Here is a 9,861-nt window from a genome sequence, read left to right as displayed (position 1 = left end):
GACAGCTCGCGGGCGCGGCGGGAAGGTGATTGCTACCTTTTCTTTTCTCCCTGTCTTTCTTTTCCTTGGGAGGAGGAAAGGCAGGCCCCACGCATAGCAAAGCGGCTGGGGCTTAGAGAAAAGGAAAGGTGTCTTTGAGGTCGGGGAGGGAACAGGAACACAGCGGAAAATAAAAAGTATTTTTGCTCTGTTGAAAGGTCTGTGCTGAGAGTTGTGTTTTCTTTTCAAAGGAGAGGCCGCTGTCTCATTGACATTCTCAAATGTTTCGCTTACTCGATTCCCAGTCTCGTCCTCTTCCGCAGTTTGATCTTGTAAAAGAAAGACATTGGCGCCTATCTGTGGGAAATATTTTTAAGGAGAGAAAAGGGAAGAGCATCCCAAAGAGTGATTTTTGTAAAAAAACCCACCTCGAGTGTGTAAGAGTTAGGCATTCTGAAACAAGAAAGGAGGAGGAAGTGGGGTGGGTGGGAGGTGGGTGGGAAACAGAACCAAGAGAATTAGGGAAAACTAGTTGAATTATTAATATTTTGGAAGGTACAGAGACAGAATAGATAGTGTGTATGGATTTTAATGGGAGAAAATGAAGATCAGGAATATACTCAGTGACAAAATTATGCAGTGTCTACCATATGAAAACAGCTGATTGAGAAATGGAAAAATGTACCCAGTGTGATTATTTCACGTTTTTGCCTACGATTTCCTATCCTTGTGTCCTTGTGTTCAAATGACTTGAAAGACAGACAAATCAAATCGATGTGTGTGTGCAGCAAATTTAAAGAACTACATTTGTAAGTGAATATTCAGTATAGTAGAATAAAGGTGTACTGCCCAGAATGTCAGATATTATATCGGGCAAGCTTATTTTTACCATGACGAGAACTATCAAGAATGTGTGTTAATCTTTCACCATGTTTTTTGTGAATAAGATTGAAGTTGATTTTATCAGTGATATATTTGTTTAGCTGATGAGTTTTGAGAATATGAGGGTTTTTGAATTGTGTTTACTACCATGCCTTGTACTTCCAAGTAGTAAAAAATTATTATTTGATTAATTTGAAGATAAAGGGAATTTTGCATATTCAATGAGACAATTGCTTGTGTTTGTGATAAGGTTATTGATGTATGCTAGAAATGCACCATTTATATGTGCCATTAAAATTAACAGTGAAGCAGTTTTAGTCAAATATATAATACACCAAAAGTTGGATTTGAGATGATAGTATCAGACTGGGTATTCTTAAAATTGCTAAATATATGCTCTTTAACATGAAAAAGAAAAAAAGGAGAAATCTTTTTTTCTTACCCCAAATTAATAGCAAAACATTTCATTTTTGTGTATTGACAGGTTAGAAGATAAATCTGTTACCAAAGACTATAACCAGTTTGTCCTCTACTACTGCAATCTTAGGACTTTGATCTTAGATTAATTATACCATAGGCTTCATACAGGCATTCATATGGGCTCGAAGAAACTGGTTGGTGCACTTCCTCACTGCCACCACCTGATGGCAGTGGAGGCCATAATTTCTGAAAAGGGGGTTAGGTGTGGAGCTATCTCTGCATTCTCTTAGCACACAAGGCCAAGAACACCCATTTGTCCAGAGGTAAAGATAAATGTGTTTAAACTGTGAAAATTCATGCAGTGGAACCATCAGCTCTTCTTTTCTGCTTTCTTTTCTCCTTGACTGGCACTTAATTCTTCCTTTCCCAAGTAGGAAGCCTCTGTCTTCTCTTCACTCTCAGAATTAAGAACATCTGATGTTTCAGTATATACTTTGAAATTCTTTCACACCAATTCTTTATTTTTACAAGTATTGCATTTTAAGCCTTACCTCTCCCCTTGATTGAAAGATTTTATTTTGATATGTTTAAAAAGATTTTAGGTGATGGGGAGGGGTAGAAATCTCTAGGCCTGTTTTATGGCTGACCATGGAGGTTAAAAAATAATAAGTTTTTGAGCTAACTTTCTCCCGCCTTTGAATTCTAATCCCATTTTCCATTTTTCATCCTTCTCTAGCAAGATTTTCAGATACTGGGCACTCAGAACCCTTTCTTACTTTTTTGCACATCTACCCTCTCTCTAGCCCCCAAAGAAACAAAACAACAAAATCAAAACAACCTGGTCTTGGAGTGTTCTCTCTTTCAGTGATAGCATCTTTATTCCTGCAGTTATACACACCTGAAACTTGGGCATCCTCCTTAAGGGTTTCCTCTTCCTTGCATTTCAGGTGTAATCAGTCACCAAGTCCTATTTATTTTATTTGTGGCAGTCCATGCTGCCATCATCCCTGATTTAGGTCTCCTGCACCAGCTTTCTAAGCAGTCTTCCTGCTTCTACTCTTGCCCTGCAGTGTGTACAGCACACTAATCTTTTGCAAGCACAAGTCTGTTCTCATCTCAGCTTACAACCCTTTACTAGCTTTTCATCGCTCTTAAGATGAAGCAAAAGTCCTTAACATGGCCCAAAAGCCACCGCATGGTCTGGCCCCTCTCTAGCTCTCCAGATAACCCTACATCATGTTGTCTTGCTCTTTGATCTTTTTCTACCTCCTTAGATCATGCTCCCTTCTGCCACAGTGCCATTGTACTTACTATTCCATCATCCAGCAACCCTCTTACTCCTCCTGTTCTTTTTTTTTTTTTTTTTTTTTTTTTTTTGCGGTACGCTGGCCTCTCACTGTTGTGGCCTCTCCCGTTGCAGAGCACAGGCTCTGGACGCGCAGGCTCAGCGGCCATGGCTCACAGGCCCAGCCGCTCCATGGCATGTGGGATCTTCCCGGACCAGGGCATGAACCCGTGTCCCCTGCATCGGCAGGTGGACTCTCAACCACTGTGCCACCAGGGAAGCCCTCTCCTGTTCTTTTTTTAAACTTATTTTCCATTGGATCTCAGCTTGATCACACTGTGTTTTTCAGGGAAGTCTTCTCTGACCTTCTATTTGTTCTTTTCTCCCTATACACACTCATGCTATCATGTGGTTCTCCTTGGGCATATATTACCATTTGTGTGTGATTCCTTGATATGCATGATTTGCTACTCTTTATATATACATATACACATATACATCAAATATATATGTATATATACATGTATACATACACACACATATATATTCTTAAATTCTAAATTAATACATTGGCATTATGTGTAAGCAACTAAGTTCTTGTGAATGTGATTGGTTAGTGTGGTTCAATTCCCTGTAGCCCCACTGACTCTGGACAAATGGATACAATCAATTTCTTAAACATAAAAATAGTGGACTAGACTCTGCATCCACGGTGACAGCACAAATAATGTTTCATGAAACCTTGTTTGAGCAGCTTCTTACTTTTTTTCTGTCTCCTAAAATACAATAGTGATTATGTGTTTGCCCCATAGGCCAAGAAATTCATAGCTTCTTAGTCCTGGATTTCTCCTAACTCATAATCTCCGTATACACAGTAAAGAACAGGGACAGTGCTCTCTGTAGAATAAGTATGCAGGTATAGAGCTCAGGGGCAAGGAGATCATGGGGACAATGAACCCACATTACTATTGTGATTTAACTGTGTGAATTTGAGTAAATGCCCTGTGTTTCTTGGAGAAACAGTTAAACATTGTTGCTAATGTAGGAACTGGAAAACTGACAAAGAGGAGGAAAAATATAACAATTGGTAAAGCTGGGTAAAAATAATACTGAAAATCTTAACTTAAAAATTTTCAATGTGATATATGTTCATGATATAAGATACAAATGGTACAAATGGTAAAAGGCAGATTTTCCTTCTTCCTTTGACCCAAGCTAATTGGCTTGTGTGTGTGTGTGTGTGTGTGTGTGTGTGTGTGTGTGAATGAGTGTAGGAGGGGAGAAAAATGGTAACATTTCTTTGTTTGGATGGACATTTAAAACGTTTACAGTCTTGCTAATCCAAAGGATGATACAGTTAATATCCCTTTAGAGTAAATTGCTAGACGTACAATTGCTGGGTCAAAGGATATGTGCTATTTAAATTTTGATAGATATTGTCAAATTGCCCTTCAGAGACATTGTACCAGTTTGTGTTCCGCTATTGGTGCTGGAGTTCTGGCTTTCCATACCTTTGGTAACGGTGTGGGTTATTAAACTTTTTTTACATTGCCAATTTAAAAGGTATATTTTTCTTCATCTTTTCAATAGGTATAAGAACCATACAGCCATATTTGTTTCCTTTATTTATAACATCTGCTTATCATTCTTATTCATCTGGTTATATTTTTTGTTCATTTTTCTACTGGGATGTTTAATATTGTTTATAGGAGCTCTGTTTTACGGAAATTAGTTGCCTTGGTTATGTGTTGCAGATATTTGTCACAGTTTCATTTAGCTTTTAACCTTGTTTATGGTATATTTTTTCAGCAGAAATTAAAGTTTTTTTGTAGTTGTAATTATTAATCTTTTTTTGGATTTTAGGTTTTTTTGTCATAAGAAAGGCCTTTCCTATTTCAATATTATTTCTAATTAAAATTAAAATTCTTGTGTTTTTCCTGGTAATTTTATAATTTATTTTTAAGTTAAGTTATTCATACAAAATTTAAGTTATGTAAAGTATTCAGGTAGGAATTTACTATTCTTCTAGGTTGCTATCCAGTTATCACAGTATTGAAATATTATCTATAGATGTACTTAGTTCCTACATATAATTTGGCACTCTTACTGGACTTTTTATTGTGTTTCATTGATCAGTTTACCTATTTATACCTAGTGACCCCATTCTTTGATTATAGTCCTCTCTCATTCTACTTTTTGGAGTTTTCCTGAATATTCTTTGCTTGTTCTGTAAAACTTAGAATTAGTTTATCGAGCTCCCCTCCCCCATCTTTTGGTATTTTTATTGATACTGCATTATATTTGTAGACTGATTTAGAGATCATTGACATCTTTTTGAGGTTCAGTCTCCTGTTCAGGAACAGGGTGTACATTCATTTCTTGTTGTTCAAGAGTTCTTTTGTAGCCCTTATAACATTTTAAAGTTTTTTTCATGTAGACCTTTCACATTTCTTTTATGTTTATTCCTGGTGTTTTATCTTTTTTGTTGCTATTGTAAATGGGGTTTCTATTGCTATTATGTCTTTTATCTTGTTGTTTGAATATGGTCATGCTATTAATTTCTGAGTATTAATTTTGTACCTGGCCACCTTTGGAATTCTCATACTATCTGTAATGGTTTCCTAGTTGTTTTTCTAGGGTTTCGCAGCTAAATAATCATATCATTACCAAGTAAAGATAATTTTATCTCCTCCTTTCCAGCTTTTATACTTATTTCTTTCTTTTGTCAAATTGATTTGGCTAGTACTTTCCAAAAATATTAAACAATAAGATAGTAGTGGATCTTTGCCTTATTCCTGACATCAGTTCGAGTTTTTTTTTTTTTTTTGCGGTACGCGGGCCTCTCACTGATGTGGCCTCTCCCGTTGCGGAGCACAGGCTCCGGACGCGCAGGCCTAGTGGCCACGGCTCACGGGCCCAGCCGCTCCGCGGCATGTGGGATCTTCCCGGACTGGGGCACGAACCCGTGTCCCCTGCATCGGCAGGCGGACTCTCAACCACTGCACCACCAGGGAAGCCCCAATTCGAGTTTTTTTTTTTAGTGCTTTCCTGTTAAGATTAGACCTGACTTTAGGTTGAAGTACAAATATTATGTTAAAGTAGTCAGCTCTTACCATTTTATTAAGATTTTTAAAAATATGGAAGGAAAATTTAGACTCTGTGGGAATTATGTAATTTTTTTCCTTTGGTTACTATTGTGGTGAATTGTACTAGTAGATTTACTATTACTGGACCATCCTTGCTTTCCTGAATCAATTCACTTTGTTATTGTGTATTATTATTTTAAAATGTGCTGCTGGGTTCTATTTGCTAAACTTTATCTAGAAATTTTGCATCATTCTTCTTAAGCTAAATTGCATTGTAGTTTTCTTTTATGTATTTTATCTTTGTTAGATTATGCCACTTTCATAAAAGTAATTTCAAACTTTTCTTTCTTTTTCTATGCTTTTTTCTTTCCCTGTCCAGTTAAATGGCATTGAAGTTAAAGATTTGGTTGAATTGCCTGTGAAATTACTTGGACCTTGAGTATTTTGGGGGGAGAATTGCTCTTTGACAATTATCTCCTTACTTCTATGATAATTCGACTGCTTATAGTTTATATCTTTGAGAGGAAGATTTGCTAACTTATATTATCCTAGAAAATAATCCGTTTCATCTAAGTTTTCAAAATTATTTGTGTGAAGTGGGCAAGATACTCTTTAACAATTAAAAAAAAATTTCCTGTGTCTGTGACTACATTATCACTTTACTCATTATCACTTCTTATTTTGTACATGTGAGGCCTTGCCCTTTTTTTGGTTTGTTTTTGTTTAGAACCAGCTCTTGGATTTTTTTTTTAAAATAAATTTATTTATTTATTTACTTTTGGCTGTGTTGGGTCTTCGTTGCTGTGCATGGGCTTTCTCTAGTTGCAGTGAGCGGGGGCTACTGTTGGTTGTGGTGCACGGGCTTCTCATTACAGGGGCTTCTCTTGTTGCGGAGCACCGGCTTTAGGCACGCAGGCTTCAGTAGCTGTGGCTTGCGGGCTCAGTAGTTGTGGCTTGTGGGCTCTAGAGCACAGGTTCAGTAGTAGTGGTGCATGGGCTTAGTTGCTCCATGGCATGTGGGATCTTCCCAGACCGGGGCTCAAACCTGTGTCTCCTGCATTAACAGGTGGATTCTTAACCACTGAGCCACCAGGGAAGCCCACTCTTGGATTTTTTAAAAAATTAGTTCTATTATTTTTCTCTTTTCTTATTTATTTATTTTTTCTTTCATGTTTTAAATCCTTCCTTTAGGTTTCCTTCGGTTTATTTTGTGGTGGTTTTTCTGTATTCTTATGTTAGTTGCTTAATGTTCTTTTCATTCTTTCTAAGTGTTTAAATTATGAGTTTTTTCCTGAATACTACTTGAGTTGTGTCTTGTAGGTTGTAGGCTTCTTGTAGTTATTTTCTAAATATTTTGCAGTTCAATTATTTATTTATTTTCTTTGGCACAATAGTGGTTAATCCTTTTAAACTTTAACATTTTCATTCCTGTGGTTTTAGTAGCTTTATTGAGATACACTTCACATACTATACAATTCACCGTTTAAAGTGTTCAATTCAGTGGGTTTCAGTATATTCAGATTTGTGGAATTATTACCACAGTCAATTTTAGAACATTTTCATCACTTCAAGAAGAAGCCCCATGTCCTTTAAGCTGTCACTCCCTTATCCTCCTGTCCCATCCTCTCCTACCCACTATCCCAGATCTAAGCAACCGTAGTCTACTGTCTCTATAGATTTCCTTATTAGGGACTTTTTCATATAAATGGAATCATAGAGTCTTTTGTGACTGCCTTCTTTCACTTTCCATACTATTTTCAAAGTTTATTCATTTGATGCAGGTATCAGTACTTCATTCCTTTTTCTGGTTAAATAATATTCCATTGTATGGATATATACCACATTTTGTTTATCCATTGATGGAAATATAGATTGTTTTCGCTTTTTGTCTATTATGAATAATGCTGCTGTAAACATTTGTGTACAGATCTGTGTGTGGAGATACGTTTTTGTTTCTCTTAGGTATATACCGAGGTATAGAATTGTTGGGTCATTTAGTAACTCTGTGCTCTATGTTTAATCATTTCAGGGACTGTCAAACTGTTTTCCAAAGTGGCTGGAATTTTACATCCCTACCAGTGGTATAAGAGGGTTCCAGTTTCTTCACATCTTTGTCAACACTTGTTGTTATCTGACTTTTTGATTTCAGTCATCCTAGTGGGAATGAAGTGGCATCCCATTGTAGTTTTTGATTTGCATTTCCCTGATGTCTAATGATGTCAAGCACTTTTTCTTTTTCTTTCCTTTCCTTTCCTGCTTTCTTCCTTTCTTTCTGTTTTTTTTTTTGAGGTATGGTTGACATTGAGTATCTTTTCATGTGCTTGTTGACTAATTGTATGTCTTTGGAGAAATGTCTATTAGATCCTTTGCTCAATTTTTAATTGGATTATTTGTCTTTATTATTGAATTGTAAGAGCTCTTTGTATATTTTAGGTACGAGTCCCTTATCAGGTATATGATTTGCAAATATTTTTCCTGTTCTGTGGTTGTCTTTTCACTTTCTTAATTGTGTTCTTTGAAGCATGAAAGTTTTAAATTTTGATGAAGTCCAATTTATCTTATTTTTTTTCTTTTGTTGCTCTTGCTTTTGGTGTCATATCTAAGAATCCTTTGCCAAATCCAAGGTCATGAAGAACTCACCCCTTTGTTTTTTTCTAAGAGTTTTATAGTTTTGCTCTAACACTTATGTTTTGATTCATTTTGAGTTCGTTTTTATGTTTGATTTGTGGTAAAGGTTATCTTAACTGACTGTCCTGTTGTGCCAGCACCATTGTTGAAAAGACTGTTCTTTCCCCCATTGAATGGTCTTGGCATTCTTGTTGAAAATCAGTTGACTTTAAACATGCGTAAGTTTATTTCTGGATTCTTGATTCCATTAATCTATAATATCTGTCCATGTGCCAGTACCACACTGCTTCTGTTACTGTTGCTTTGGAACAAGTTTTGAAACCAGAAAATGTGAGTTCTCCTACTTTATTCTTTTTGTTTTTTTAATATTTATTTTTTATTTGGTTGCACCGGGTCTTAGTTGCGGCTCGCTGGCTCCTTAGTTGTGGCTCCAGGGCTCCTTAGTTGTGGCATGTGAATTCTTAGTTGCAGCATGCATGTGGGATCTAGTTCCCTGACCAGGGATTGAGCCCCAGCCCCCTGCATTGGGAGCACAGAGTCTTATCCATTGCGCCACCAGGGAAGTCACTCTCCTACTTTATTCTTTTTGTTTTTTTAATATTTATTTTTTATTTGGTTGCACCGGGTCTTAGTTGCGGCTCGCTGGCTCCTTAGTTGTGGCTCCAGGGCTCCTTAGTTGTGGCATGTGAATTCTTAGTTGCAGCATGCATGTGGGATCTAGTTCCCTGACCAGGGATTGAGCCCCAGCCCCCTGCATTGGGAGCACAGAGTCTTATCCATTGCGCCACCAGGGAAGTCACTCTCCTACTTTATTCTTTTTCAGGTTTGTTTTGGCTATTTTGGGTCCCTTGCAATTCCATATAAATTTGAGAATCACCTTGTCAATTTGTATGAAGAACTCAGCTGGCGTTCTCATAGGGATTGTGTTGAATCTGTACATCAGTTTGGAGATACCACCATCTTAATAATGTTAAGTCCTCTAATCCCTGAACATGGGATGTTTTCCCATTTATTTGGATCTTCTTTAATTCTTTCAACAATGTTTTATGGTTTTCAGAGTTTGTTTATATCTTTTTTTGGGGGGGTGAAAACAGTATTTAAAGAAAAATTTTTATTGGAGTATAGTTGTTTTACAATGTTGTGTTAGTTTCTACTGTACAGCAAAGAGAATTGGCTATACTTATACATATATCCCCTCTTTTTTGGATTTCCTTCCCATTTAGGTTATATCTTGCTTGCCTTTCTCAGTCCTGTTGTCCAGGTCCTTTACTGTGTTTTCAACAGTATTTGTACTCTTTTGTGCTACTTACAATGAAGATTTCATTTCTGCATTGGTTTTATTTTTTTCCTTCCATTTCTTTTCTGCTCTCTGCCTGCTAATATTTCATCTTTCTCTATTATCTATCTTCCTCAAGTTAGAATCACTTAAGTCTTTTCTTCTCCTGAAGTATCATTAATTTTGGTAAAGCTTATTGTCTTCCACCTCCTACCACCACCACTATAAAAAGAATACAAGCTCTCATAGCAGCACTATTTACAATACCCAAGATAAGGAAACAACCCAAGTGTCCATCAACAGAT

The 9,861-nt window shown here is 36.8% G+C and overlaps 1 protein-coding gene across 2 annotated transcripts in view; it reads left to right on the top strand.

The window, feature by feature from the left end:
• The window catches only part of KLHDC10 (kelch domain containing 10), a 53,263-nt gene that overhangs the window by 198 nt on the left and 43,204 nt on the right, over positions 1–9,861 (top strand). The gene's annotated exons all lie outside the window — the stretch shown is intronic.

Source organism: Neophocaena asiaeorientalis, unplaced genomic scaffold (assembly GCF_003031525.2).
Source record: "Neophocaena asiaeorientalis asiaeorientalis breed wild unplaced genomic scaffold, Neophocaena_asiaeorientalis_V1.1 scaffold681, whole genome shotgun sequence".
NCBI lineage: Eukaryota > Metazoa > Chordata > Mammalia > Artiodactyla > Phocoenidae > Neophocaena > Neophocaena asiaeorientalis.
Note: the sequence above shows the minus strand (reverse complement) of the source record. Positions and strands in the feature narration are given on the sequence as shown.